The sequence below is a fragment of the Cynocephalus volans genome, chromosome 5, assembly GCF_027409185.1.
Source record: "Cynocephalus volans isolate mCynVol1 chromosome 5, mCynVol1.pri, whole genome shotgun sequence".
Classification (NCBI taxonomy): domain Eukaryota; kingdom Metazoa; phylum Chordata; class Mammalia; order Dermoptera; family Cynocephalidae; genus Cynocephalus; species Cynocephalus volans.
The window spans coordinates 108,087,421-108,101,384 of NC_084464.1; the positions used below are offsets into that span (position 1 = coordinate 108,087,421).

Below are 13,964 nucleotides of genomic sequence, written 5' to 3' on the forward strand. Positions count from 1 at the left end.
AACCAAATCATCTGTTCCAAAAACAGTGTTCCCTCCAACTACCCCAACTTCCCACCTAGTCTCAAATCCCTGCCCAGCTCAACCCCTCCCCTTCCAGCCCCTCCTGCACCCTGCTCTTCACCCGGCCAGCTGGACTGGTGCACCTCTTGATCCCACTCACTCTCAGACCTCCTGTTTCCAAAGTGTTGTGTCATGACAATTCGGCTTCCTCCTCTGATAACCACTTTTCTTGCTACCACCTTTCAGGTTTCCAATGCCTGCTTCCTGGCCTGCAACTCTTATCTGGCTCCAGGACAAAGGCATCCTTTTAGAATACCACCCGAAGCACAAAGTCCCCTTTATGCCCATAGTTGCAAAATCATATCCAGGCTTCAAGTTGGTGTGGTCCTGATGCTAAAATTACAATATTTTGAACACTGTCCAAAAGTGAAAGGGCATTGTGAAGATGATTTTACTGTGGGCAAGAAAACTTACAAGGCTATTTGTCGTGACATAAACAAACATACCACATACACGTGTGTTTATATATTTTCTCAAATCTCTCTACACATGTGCGCACACATGCACATTAGTATTCTATGCTGTTTCCATTTATGGGATGGCAATTGATACTAAACCTAACCTGACTCTTCTATAAGAGGGCAAATTGAACACTGAGTCTTCTGATAACGATGGAAGGAATATACATGGACACTTTAGAAATAGCCATTAAAAATAGCCCAGGCATTTTCCACCATGTACTTTTTACTTCTTTGATTTAACCGAAACTGGTTTCCTCTTGAAGCCACCTCCTTGAAAACTTTTCTTTAAGAGGCTCTGGGGGTGTTTCCTGTCCCACTGCCTGGGATTTGTTAGGTTAGGAGGAGAAGCTAGCAAACTCCTTGCTTCCATTTGCTTTCCAAACCTGGCCCAAAAGCTCCACATCAGAGTCTGTACCAGTGGTTCTTGAACTTTATTAGCTGGGCCTAAGCATTCTGTGAAGCACCTGTTAAAAACAGTTTCCTACGCTTCATCCCCAGAGATTCTGATTCCACAGGTCTGGGGTGGAGCCCCCAACCTGCAGATTTAGCACATCTCCTAGAGTCCCTGTGGCAGGGGGGTCTGTGCTCAAAAAAGCAGTCATACCATTTGCTTTTATCACTCCCTCTATCCTCAACAATTAAAATCAACTAAAACCAGACATTTCCCCATAAACCTGTCCAATTTCACCATGGGACTCTATACTCCTCTATACCCAGTTCTCTTGCAATTTCCCTCAGTGACTTTAACAATGAAATTGATGACCTGTCCAGCATCCTGACCTTTCAGAAGCTTGAGTGACTCAACATCAGGACCTTCATATCCACCCTCCCCTAACCACTGGTTCATTCAAATGTTTGTTGTGCATCTGTTATGGGCCAGACACCACGCTCAGCCCTGGAGACATAAATATGAGCAAGACGTGCCTCATCCCTGCCCCAGTGGGATTCAGAGTCTACTGAGACAAACCAACAATGCTACACATATCCATCACCTTGACTGTGCCTTGGCCCTCAATGCTTGAAATTCTTCTATAAGGAACTCTGACTAGTCCCCCTTGTGACTCCAACTTATTCTTTCACCACCTCTTTCAATTCCTTATGCTTAGGGTATCTGCCTTTATTTTTAAGACTCTTATTGTGACATTCAGTCCCTTATATTGTCCCTGGCTATCAGCATCCCTTGGGCTTTCTTGCCCAGCTTGGGACCCTTGGACATCCCTTTAGAAGCCGTTAATACCTGAAGCTCTCTAATTCTGATCCTAACCCACTGGATTTCTCCTCCTCCTCTGGACTTTCAGACACCCAGCAAATGGCAACTCGCTTCATTGTAAACTAATAATAGTTGAACTCAGCTGGGCTCTGAACTTAGGTCTTAGGTCTTTCCCCCAAAAATGATTCCTTATGTCTTTTTTCCTATGTCTTTCCTAAATGTCTTCTTTATATCTCCCCCATGCCCCCAAAAATCAATTCCAGAGTTTTCCATTTTCTTCCACTCCCAACACCAACATGTGCGTCCTCTCCTCTTTCTACCTGGCCTTGCCTATCTTCAGAGGCTGTCTGCTTGGAGTTCTTGAAAAACTTTCTGCCAAGTTCACTCAACCTCCACAACCCCAGAGAAGGATCACCCAGCCTTGACTCCATTCCTCACCTCCTCCACCACTGCTGCTCTCTTCCAGTCAGCGCAACTTTTTGTTTTTGCATTTTCTCCCTTTCCTTGGCATACCAACAGACTGAAATTTCTGCTGTCCTGTATGACAAAACTTTTGGTATTGCCCTGTCTGCCCCTCAAATCTCTCAAAATCTCCATCTCCCTTCTTCCTGATTGACATATCCAGAGCAGCCTAGTAGCTAGCCTACACCCACAGCTCACCTCCTTCCTACCTCCTGGATTCCTCTGTCCCCATAACTGGTCTTTCAAAGGTCATCAGCAGACGTTCTTTTCTTTCTCCTTGTCCCTCCATCCCTACCTCTACCCGGTTGTTTACATCCTTCGCAACTTTTTCATAAGCTTATGGAGACATGTATTTATACAATATTCTCATACACACAGATGGTTATTATACAGCAATAAACAGAGTCAGGCTATACTGGGCTACAACTTACTCTTCCATCCTCACTTTGCAGCATGTCATAGAATTCTTTCCAAGTTAAAACAGCCAGATTTAGGGCCGACCCCGTGGCACACTCGGGAGAGTGCGGCGCTGGGAGCGCAGTAGCGCTCCCGCCGCGGGTTTGGATCCTATATAGGGATGGCCGGTGAGCTCACTGGCTGAGCGTGGTGGTCACAAAAAAGACAAAAAACAAACAAACAAACAAACAAAAAAACCCCGCCAGATTTACCTCATTAAAAACATGGCTACCTAGTATTTCATTGTAGGAATATACACATATTTATTTAATGATTTGTTCACTGATACATATTCAGACAATTCTTTTTTGTTGTTGTTGTTAATAATGAGGGAAGAAATCCCTTTTATATAAATCTTGTGTATTCATGCCATGATTTCTGTAGTATATACTCAGACAAAAGACTGCTAGATCAAAGTATACATACATTTAAAAATTTAATAGATTCTGACAAATAATTCTCCAAAAAGGGCACATCAACTGAAGTTCCTAGTGACAATGTTCACCTATGTGTTTATTTCTCATCAGCAGTGGATGTTAAAGTGAATTTTAAGTTTTGCTAGTCTAATAGGCAAGCACTGCCATTTAATTACTGCTTTTTTATTAGTTACCATTTTCATTTATTAGACATTATATTTTGTCCTTAAGGAACAAAGTATGTCTACTCATTTCTTATGTTATGTTTCCTTTCTGATTAGTTAATAGAAACTCTTCTTACTTTAGGGATATTAACCTATTTCTGTCATGTTTTGTTTATATTTTCTCCTAGTACATCAGCTGTTTTTTTTTTAACTTTGCGGCATCTTAGGCTGTAAGAAGTTAATATTTATGTATCCAAATATTGATACTTTCTTTTTAGTTTTTTATCTTATATAGAAAAAACTCTCCCACCCTAAGTTATCAAAATTATTTGTCTGTATTTTCATCTTGAATTTTTACATTTATATTTTACATATGGTCTGGGATCTAACTACTTTGCTCCCAATGGCCAAGTATTATATACCATTTATGGAAGAATCTACTCTTATTCTTTCCCTCACTGTTCAGAAATGCCATTTCTGAACCGTTTTCTTTCCAGGCCTCACCATTCTCGATCCATTCTTGGAAACTGCTTTTTTGGCTTCCTGGGTGGAGTATTTCTCTGGTTCTTTTTTATTTCTCTAGTTCTTTTTCAACTTTCCTAATTGATCCATTACTGGCTCCACTTTTTCTTCCTGTTTTGCAATTTTCTATACCTGTCTTCTCTTTTCTCCCTGCAAATTCCCTCTTTGCCATCTCAAAGAGCCCAATAAGCTGCTCTGTGGGAAGGATCCCCATGTCCATGTTTGCAAGCCCAAAGCCAGACCCATGTTTCCTGAAGGTCACCCATGCTCCAAGGATCTGTGACCCCACATGGAGGATGGCCTGTTTACAGCTCCGCGTCAACCTGCCCAGACACACCAGTGTGCAAGCTCCTCTTTGGCCTCTCTTATTTTGGCTAATAGAGGCACTCAAGTTTAAGCCACACAACTGTCAACCTTCAGAATCATATCTTGTGCCAAAGAACCCCACACCCAGACACCAATAACCAACCGGTCTCCCTAATTCCTCTCATTTGCTAAATTGGAGCTGTGATAGGAATATTAGATCCTCTAACTATTATTAGCAATGTAGAAATTATCATGTTATCCATATATGTGTATAATACAAAAGCCATTAGTGCTTGATGAGTAGATAGTTGCCAAAGCTTAAATCCATGTGTTGTTTTCCCATTACTCAATAGATCACTGCTGCCACAATACTGAGGTCCAAGTTAAAAAGTGAAAAGCCTTATTTTTTCTTTTTCTTTTCCTCATATTTGTAACCAATGAGAGAGCTGACAATGCACAGCCATTCTTTCTGAGAGTCCACTATAGGCACAGCCTTGCAATGGGATGCCAAAGGTTTTACAGGGTCCTTAATGAGCAGGAAGACAAAGTACTCACATGGGATCTAACAGGCACCCACTTGAGTAACAGAAAAAAATCTGTCATCCAGGGCTAATGGCTCATCACATGGGGCTGATGGCCCCGTCTTCCTTCTTCCTGTCAGCGGCAGAGCAGATGGGTCATGTGACAGGTCCAATTCAACCAGGAGCATGGGACCTGGTGTGCCCTTTCACCTTAACAGAATTCAGGCACCACCAAAGAATCCATCACAGGCAGATGGGTTTTGGAAGCACCCATAAGATCTTATAAGAGGGACTGTCAGAGTTTATTGATATGAAACCTTCATCAAGGACACCACAAATAAAAATCAAACATTCAGACAGTGATTCAAAACCAGTTAATTCTAAACATTAGTGAGCCAGCCAAAGGGTGACCGAAGTTAAACATTGAATTAAGAAAGCCTCTTTCCTTAACTTCGTTTTCCTCCCCTTTAGAACTTTAATTCTTGGGGCATCTTGGGCAGCTGGAGGGGAAGAAGGTGACTCTGGCCTCTGCTGTCGTGAAGCAGCAGGAGGCCAAGAAGGTGGTAAATGCCCCGCCTGAGAAAAGGCCCAAGAACTGCGGCATCGGAAAGGACATCCAGCCCAAAGGGGAGCTCACCTGCTTTGTCAAATGGCCCTGCTACATCTGGCTGCAGTGACAAAGGGCTGTCCTCTATAAGTGGCTGACAGTGCCTCCCACAATGAGCCAGCTCACCCAGAGCCTGGACTGCCAAACGGCTACTCAACTGCTCGAGCTGCTCCATGAGTACCAAGCAGGGACAAAGCAAGAGAAGCAGCAGAGACTGTTGGCCTGGGCTGAGAAGAAAGCTGCTGGCAAGGGGGATGTCCCTACTGAGGTCACCTGTCCTTTGAGCAGCAGTTAATGCTGGCCCCACCTTGGTGGAGAGGAATAAGGCTCAGCTGGTGGTGACTGCACCTGCCGTGGTTCCCCGAGCTGCTTGTTTTCCTGCTTTCCTGTGCCGTGAGCTGGGGGCTCACTGCTTTATTATCCAGGGGCAGGCCAGACTGGAACGTGTAGCCCACAGGAAGACCTGCACCACCGCTGCCTTCACACAGGTTAACTTGGAGGATCAAGGTGCTCTGGCTAAGCTAGTGGAAGCTATCGGGACCAGTTACAGTGACAGATATGATGAGATCTGCTGTCACTTGGGGAAGCAGTGTCCTGGGTTCAGAATCTGTGGCTCACACTGCCAAGCTAGGAAGGGCAAAAGCCAAAGAACTTGCCACTAAATTGGGTTGAGTGGAACTGTTGAGTTTTCTGTACATAAAAATAATAAATATTTTCCTTCAAAAAAACCACAAAAACCAAAATAACTGAAATTCTTCATTTTGGAGACTCACAGCAGTGTAACAACGTTATTCCACATCTGAAACCAAGAACTTTAAGCACAACAAGGCTAAGAGGAACCATAGCCTTGGTGAAGCCCAGGCTGTTTCTTGACAGAGGAAGAGAAGTGTTTCCTCAGCAGTTGCAAGGCTGTGCCGCCGGTGAACAAAGGTGGTGCTCGCTCTTTCTCAGCCCTGAAGACATAAGATGAAAATCCCAAATTCTAGGACTTCAAAATGTTTCAGACACAAGGACAGGCTGTCATTCTTGGACCTCATCTAGTCCGCCATTCTCTCTTATGAATAAGATTCATGAAGATAAGATACCTGCCAAAGTAACCTTGCCGGCTTAGGGCAAATTATCCCCAAGTTCTCCCAAGTCCCTGGTCCAAAGTTTTTCCTACCATATCAAAAAGTTATTTACTTCAAGCTATTACTACCTTGTAAGTATATTTATTGGATACATTTATGCATAATGTTGTAGAACCTTTTAGCATGGATTTAACAAATTCATTTTTTTCCCCTAAGACAATGACCAACAGTCTCTAGGAAATCCAGGGGAAAAATCTCACTCCATTAGAGAATATCTTATTTGCTTTTCTGTTTTCATTATGCTCCTAAAAAGGAGACTTATTCAAGCATTTCAAAAGCCATATTCCAGACAGAGGAGTGGTTATTATTATTATTACGTGAGCAAAATGGGTCTGCTTAGGAAAACGATCCTTCTCCACACAGTCATCAGTGTTACCCCCTTGGGGCAGGTTATTAAAAACAATAAAAATCCCACTATATCTTGCCATGACATTCTACTAAAAAATTCAATTTCAGTCGTATTTTTAAAAGGCTTAACAGATACAATTCACTTCACAATTGAAACAAAAAATGCTTGAGAGAATCATAAAGCAGTGCTAACTTTCTTAGTAATCAATTAAATTTAAAGCAGCTTCTAATTCTGCACATTTAAAATTTATATCCTAATGAATGATTTGTTAGCAAACAAAAGTTCACAGATCCTTAAGATGAATCTTTTAAATTAAAAAACTATTCACGAAAAGGTTTACGTTTATATAAAGTACATAGTCTAAAATTTCAGAAATGACCCATCCCTATTGTCAAGCATCACTTTCCAGAGGCATCACCAAATATAAAGTGGTTTAACTCTGGAAGCATGTTCTGGCATGAGATGGCAGTCATTGAATACATGTCTGGCTGGGTTAACATGTGAATCTGTTTTCAAACAGATGAAATAAAAACATCTATCTTCCTATAATGGAAAAAGAGGAGCAAGTAAACATAACAAATCAAGGGAACATTACTGCTCCTTTAACTGAATGACATTAGTTATGGAAAGATCAACTTTCTCCCCTGAAATGATTACTTTCCTTGCAATGAATACATTTAGTAATAAAGTCAATTTTGTTGCAATACTCACATATGTGCACGCATTTAAGTTCCTGAAAACAATCTCCCATAACACATTAGATCTAGTTCAGATTTGGTGCTATCAGAGGCAAATGCTAGGACTCCCATTATCGTCAGTAATGGGACGTGTTCATTTATGAAAGATGAATGTAGACTGCAAAGGGCAAGCCCTTGGAGAGAAGAATGTCTGGTGATAACAACTTCTGCCTAATTTTAGAGCCTGGTAGGTTTAAAGGAGAATGTTCAAAAAGGGTGTTGAGCTCCCCTTTTATCAGAGTTGACAGCGGCCACTTGTGTGGCCTGTGCTAAGTGTGGCAAATAAATCTGACAAGGAGCAGAACCGCCCTGAAATTCCACAGTCAATGGAAGGAGGGAATAAGACATTGAATTACTCAAAGAAGTGGGCAGAAGGCAACCTCTGTGCCTCAATTACCTTGTAAAACAAGTATATGAAGAACTTCCTAGGACTTAGAGGGAGGTACCACACATTTTTGTGCTGTACTAAGGTTAAGGATATTAGCTTGGCATTAGAAGGTTGTAATCCTGTCTGTTTCCCAGGCATTTAACTTTGGGGGAGTGGGGAGGAGTCTGAGAGTCACCTTGGGCAGAAAATGTAAAGGGAAAGTATTTTAGATTACTTTAGTTTTTTAAAGGATGGCTGGACATTTTTGTAACACTGGGGATTTAAGAACTCCCGTGGGGCATCTCAATAACAGCAAAGTCAGTCTATTTAAAAACGTATTTTCATTTTTAGTACATTTCTGTGCACCAGCAATTTGCTAAGTGCTATATAGATAGTTTTTGCAGAAATTCACCTGCTCTCTAAGGCTTAGCCATTTATTCTTTGGAATAATAGCCTATTCCCAGTCTCAAACTGTGGAGCAAAAAGTGAAGTAGAAAGTAGAAGTTCTGAACACAAGGAAACCAGAGCACTAACAGAGGCACAACTGGATCTTGTGCTATGGCACTTTGATGAGGTTATTTGGAGTTTAGAGGTGTTCAGGTATTTTGATGTAGAAAGACATACAGGGCTATGACGAATAAATCTGATTTGATTGTAGAACATAAAAAGCCATCTTCAGTTCCACTGCTCTGACCTCTTTGTGGTCAATGAAAACACATAATCAGTCATTTTCTTTGAAATGAAGGATCCCAATACATGCAGAGACCCTGAGAAGGCAGCTACTGTTTTGGTACAGGCAGAAACTGCCCTGTAAGAAGGCTCATTGCAATGGGATTTAGGCTGCACATGGAATGCATGTGTGTGTTTTGCTTTGACAAGAAAACAGCATGATAAATTTATCACCAGGGAGATACGAGGTCTGCACTTTGCATTCAATAAATATTAGTGGAATGAATAAATGAATTAGAACCTCAGGGTAAATGCTCTCTTTCGGATCCCCAAATACTGAGGCCAGCTTGCTTCAGTTCCTGAGGCTCAAAGTCATCCTGGCTACCTCTCCCATGCCATTTCATCCCTGCCTGTCTGCCTCGCCTTCTAACGGAACTAACTCCTCCTTCCCATCTTTGGGCACCTGTTACCAGACTAATCCCCCTGAAATCTTTCTCTTAATTTAGGTCACTCCCATATCGAAAACATGCAACGCCTCCCCATTCTCTACAAAATACAGCCCACGTTCTAGACCAGCAACTAAAGCTCTACACTCTCTGCCTTCAATTATTGTGAGTCCTTCCCAACTCCAACTGCCCTCTCCAGGGAAACTGCCATTTCACATGTCCAGGGCCCCAGCCGCAATGTTGCATGCCTTTACAGACTAAATCACGACTGAAAAATATCCATCAGTTCTTAGGAATTCACCAGCTTGACCCCCCCTCCACCCCTACCCAGTGCAGGCACCCAAAGCTACATACATCTCAGGCAGGTTCACCCTTTGCTTGAATAATTCTAATATGAGAAAGAAACTTAAAACAGCACAAATGGCCACTCATTTCATTTTAGAGGCTCTCTGTTACAAAGTTATACCTTATCTGAAAATGTTAAAAAAAAACCCTAAAACAAAGGAAACAAATGTTAGCCAAGGCTCTGGAGACAAAATCCAGGGATAATAAATTCCTAGGCAAGCTAATTGTCAACTAAAGTTTCCATATGTTTAAAGACAAATATTAAAATGCCTGCCAGTTATTTTCTAAAATTTTCACAATAGAGTTTCCCTTAGTTCTTACTTTGGTCAAAATACATGTTACTGGGCCGGCCCCCCTGTGGCTCACTTGGGAGAGTCTGGCGCTGGTAGCGCTGAGGCCATGGGTTCAGATCCTATATAGGGATGGCTGGTGCACTCACTGGCTGAGCACGGTGCGGACCACCGTGCTGAGGGTTGTGATCCCCTTACCAGTAAAAAAAAAAAAAAAAAAAAAAAAATACATGTTACTCATTTTATTTGATTTGTTTAAGCCACTTATCTAATTCTTACCATGTACCAAACCCTAGTCTAAGGGCTTTAGAAATATTCTCATTTTAATCCACATATGAGGTCTATATTATGCATACCCCCATTTTCCAGCTGGGGTCATTCTGACCCAGAGAAGTTAAGTAACTAGCTCAAGTCGTACATCTTGTAAATGATGGAGCCAGGATTTGAACCCAGGCCTTCTGGTTCCAGACTCCATTCTCTCAGCCCATAAACAAGGGATCAGCAAATCCCCTGGCCTCTCCTCCAGGGGCGCCTCCCAAACCCTCCATGGCACTGCCATTGTGCCCTGCTGTGCCTGCCTTCTAGGGCTGTGCATCTATTTGCCTCTGTGCCTAGCATGCTATCTTAATGGTAGTAGGCACTTAGAAAACAGATCCTGGATAAATGCATAAATGAATGCTCAAATTGGACCCTATGTTTCAATCAAATAATATAAGAAAAAATATTTTAAATGGAATTTCATTTTTTAAAAGTCCATACAAATAGAGCAGCCTAGACAGTCTAGCCTCAAAATGCTTGCAAAGTGAAAAGTAATAAAAGTTAACTCTGGTTGAGGCACTTAGGAGGTTATATAAGCCTTTGAAGGTCACAAATTTCCAACTTATTATTAATGAAAAATATTTAACATTTGACATTTTCCTTATGTGTAGCTGTTAATCCATTAATTTAGCAATGTCAGGGCAGCCGAACTTTATGGCTTTTAAACTGTTTAGTTATGGTAATTTACTGCATGAGGCTGCAGCTGCATAATAAAACCCCGACAAGGATACTTTAAATCCATTTCAAATCCTCATTAACGCAAAACGACGGGTTACTTATTTATTTTATTGTGTGAGAAAAATAAAATTAATAACCAAAATGCAGAAAGACAAACTCTAGTCAGAATGCTCATTAATAGAGGAGAACGGCACAATTTAAAAACTGTGTCGCTGGTAGTTATTCATTCCTTACAAGGTGAACTATTAACGAGAAACAGATGTTAGTGAGGAGGAAGCAGAGCAGGGTTTGTGCAATTCGGCAGCTCATGGCAGCGTGGGGGATTAAACAGGACTGCATAAAGCCAAACGTGGCCCTGAACTGAGGACAGACAGCACCGACAGAAATCCTCGAGCCAGGAGGCTGGCATAACTGTCCAACAACCACTTTCTGTTGGTACATCCAAGGGGAGAGAAACCAAGATGCAGCCGAACACAATGAGGAGCAAATGCACACAAAATAACTTTTACTGCAGAACAATGAATGATCAGAATACTGAAAAGGGAAGTTTGGAAGTAAAATTCTCTGGCACAAAGACATTTATGTGAGTTCCTGCTGGACAAATCTAATGCTGTTATACCTTGATCTACTTCTACTTACAGTCTCTCAGACAACACATATGCAAATCACCAAAATAAATCCTTCAGGTGAGTAAGAGGCAAAAAAGAAACCTATCACAGATGCTTTCAAATTACTTACAGAACAGTCATTAAGAAGCCCATGAGCGCCACAGTGCCCGGCCCCCCACTGGGAAATATGGGGCCAGGGGTGGACGGCAGCTGGGTAATGCAGGCGGCAGAGAGGTGTCAATTAGGAGAGACTGAAGTAGTGGCTCAGAGGCAGCATCACAAATAGCTGCTGGGAAGCAACGCATCAGGGGACGAAGAAAAAGGGGGAAAAAATGAAGGCAATTCACAAAGTTCAGAAATCCTGCTGTGAAGGTACAAGAACAAATTCTTTTTGATTTATATTCTAACCTTGGCTGTGTGAAATGTTGTTTTATATTAGTGCAGGAATAGTGGTAGCAGAAATCTTATCAGTACAATTATATAATTTTATCTTTTCTGGTGGCTGTCACATGCCTCCCACCAACTTGTTTTACCCTGAGCACTATCAAGATAGAAAGATCTTGTTATGTTCATTTGAAATGTTTCTAAATGTGGAAATATATACTTTAAATTATATATACACCTTTTTGTTATCACCAGTAATCAAAGAAAACGAAAGCTGAAGATGAATAATTGAGTCATGTTCACGGAAGATCCAGAAGAACACTGTATGCTGTACTGATGATAGATGACATTTGGGATGGTGGACAGGGGATATTTGACAATTCTGATGCACCAGGGGTGTGTGCAGAAAAGCTGGCTACAAAGCCAGCACGCTGAGTACAAAAACTTTCATTTGGTGAATTTCATGTGATATTTCTGCTACCTCGTAATGTACACACAAGGCCCTGGGCTGTAGGACAACCCTTCACGCCATGAGAAGCAGCTGGGCTCACAGGCCCCACTCACACAGACTCATCACCACTCGACGTTCACTGGCTCCTCTCATGGCAAAATGCTCATGCCAGCTCCAACACTCCCCCTGTGACTGCAGCCCATGACTTCTCTGCAATGCCGTGCCATCCTCCTTGAAACTCTTCTCCCCTGGCTTCTGTGATGCAACCTTTCCTGGCTCTTCTTCTTCCTCCTGTCCCTTAAACATTAGTGTTCCCTTGAGACTTTGGTTGACCTCTCTTCTCTATATATACACACGACTGGAGTTTTCAGCTGTGCCCACAGGTTCCTCCGCCACCATGACCACTGCCAGCCTTCACGACTCTCCCTGGCTCCTGACCCTAATTCTCTGAGAACTTGGTAGGTAGATGGCCCCATGTGCATCCTACATGGACTCTTTCAAGTCTTGCCCCTTTTGGGTGGAAGGCCAGGCTTGGAGTGTCTGGACCTGTCTCCCCTTCCAGGCTCATCTCCTGCTTCTTGGGCTCAGGCCAGGCCACTTGCTCACCCATGGTGCTGGGTCTACCTCTGTTGCTGTACATGCTGCCCTTTCTCCAGTGCCCTCCTTTCCAGGAAGACTTCTTCCCAGGAGCAGGCTTAGCTGCTCCTCCTCTGGGATGTGATCTCCTTCTCTGTAATCTTTAACATCACCCTTCCTTGCCACCAATCAAACTGCTGTAAATGTTTGCTTACATCTTCATTTCTCCTAGGAAACTTTATCCTTCCTTATATTCCCGGCACTGTCAACACTGCCAGATACAAGCCATAGTGCTTAATGTTTGTGAAAAAATTATATTTTATATTCCCCTTCCCCTCGAAATAATTATTTTTATTGGCTAAAGCAATCTTTTCTCCTTGTAATTCCTAAACACTGATTTCTCACCTGAAAATTTCATTTTATTTAAATTAGGATTAGTCAGTATAACTACCACTGTCTCTAGCATTCTTTGGCTTCTCTCTGGGCACAGGGATTTCCAGAACCTCAGTTAGATTAACACGGTGTCTACAACATCACACACACACACACACACACACACACACACACACACACACACACACACACACACACACACACACACACACACACACACACACACAGAAGAAAACATGAACCACACGTACAAATCAATAAAAATACTGAGAAGTGAAGAAGGAAAAGGAAATTGAATGCATGAAATAAGAGGCTGCTTTGGAAAACATGATGTTAGAAAAGCCAAAAGCCACTTACATGGGTGAAGCTATAAGCCTCCAGAGTCTGAAAAAATTTTTAAAAAATCAAAAGTAATGAAATGACCGCAGTTTGTCATAAAACATAACAAGGACTTGGTCAGTTGAATTTACATGTTAGTAAAATTGTCTTTTTATTGCTCATCTTGTCTAAAATGTTGTCAAACATCTGTAAGCATGCAATAACCTAGAACTGGAGGGCTACAAAGCAATAAATGTGTGCTAGCAAAATATAAAGAAAAATTCACTTTTATAATCTAAAAGGGACAGGAAGAAGCGTTTTCTGTTTTGGTTATGAACTATGATCCAAAATAACTCTTAAAAAGTAGATCACATGAAAAATTCCACAGAAGTAAAAATGGTGGTAAACGTTCATTTTCAAACAATATTTGTCCGTCTGGAATGGACAGGACCAATTACTCAAAGAGAGGAGAGGGAGATGATCCAACATAGAAACATTACAGAAAAGAAATGTTCCATCTTTACAGTTTTCTGACAACTAAATTACCTCATCTGAGTACATCTGTTCAGGCCCTCTCTCATTCATTTGTCAAGTATTCACATGTATGTGTGCTGCGTGCTGGGCCCTGGGGACACAGCAGTGGGCAAAACCACATTCTAAAGGGGAGAGACCACACAGAAATAAATGAAATACAATGTCAGCTGGTGATAAGTGCAATGG

The 13,964-nt window shown here is 41.9% G+C and overlaps 1 protein-coding gene and 1 pseudogene across 1 annotated transcript in view; one reads left to right on the forward strand and one right to left on the reverse strand.

Annotated features, from left to right (window-relative positions):
- The window catches only part of PREP (prolyl endopeptidase), a 128,047-nt gene that overhangs the window by 15,176 nt on the left and 98,907 nt on the right, over window positions 1-13,964 (reverse strand). The window lies entirely within an intron of this gene.
- LOC134378169 (large ribosomal subunit protein eL8-like) lies at window positions 4,670-5,857 on the forward strand (annotated as a pseudogene).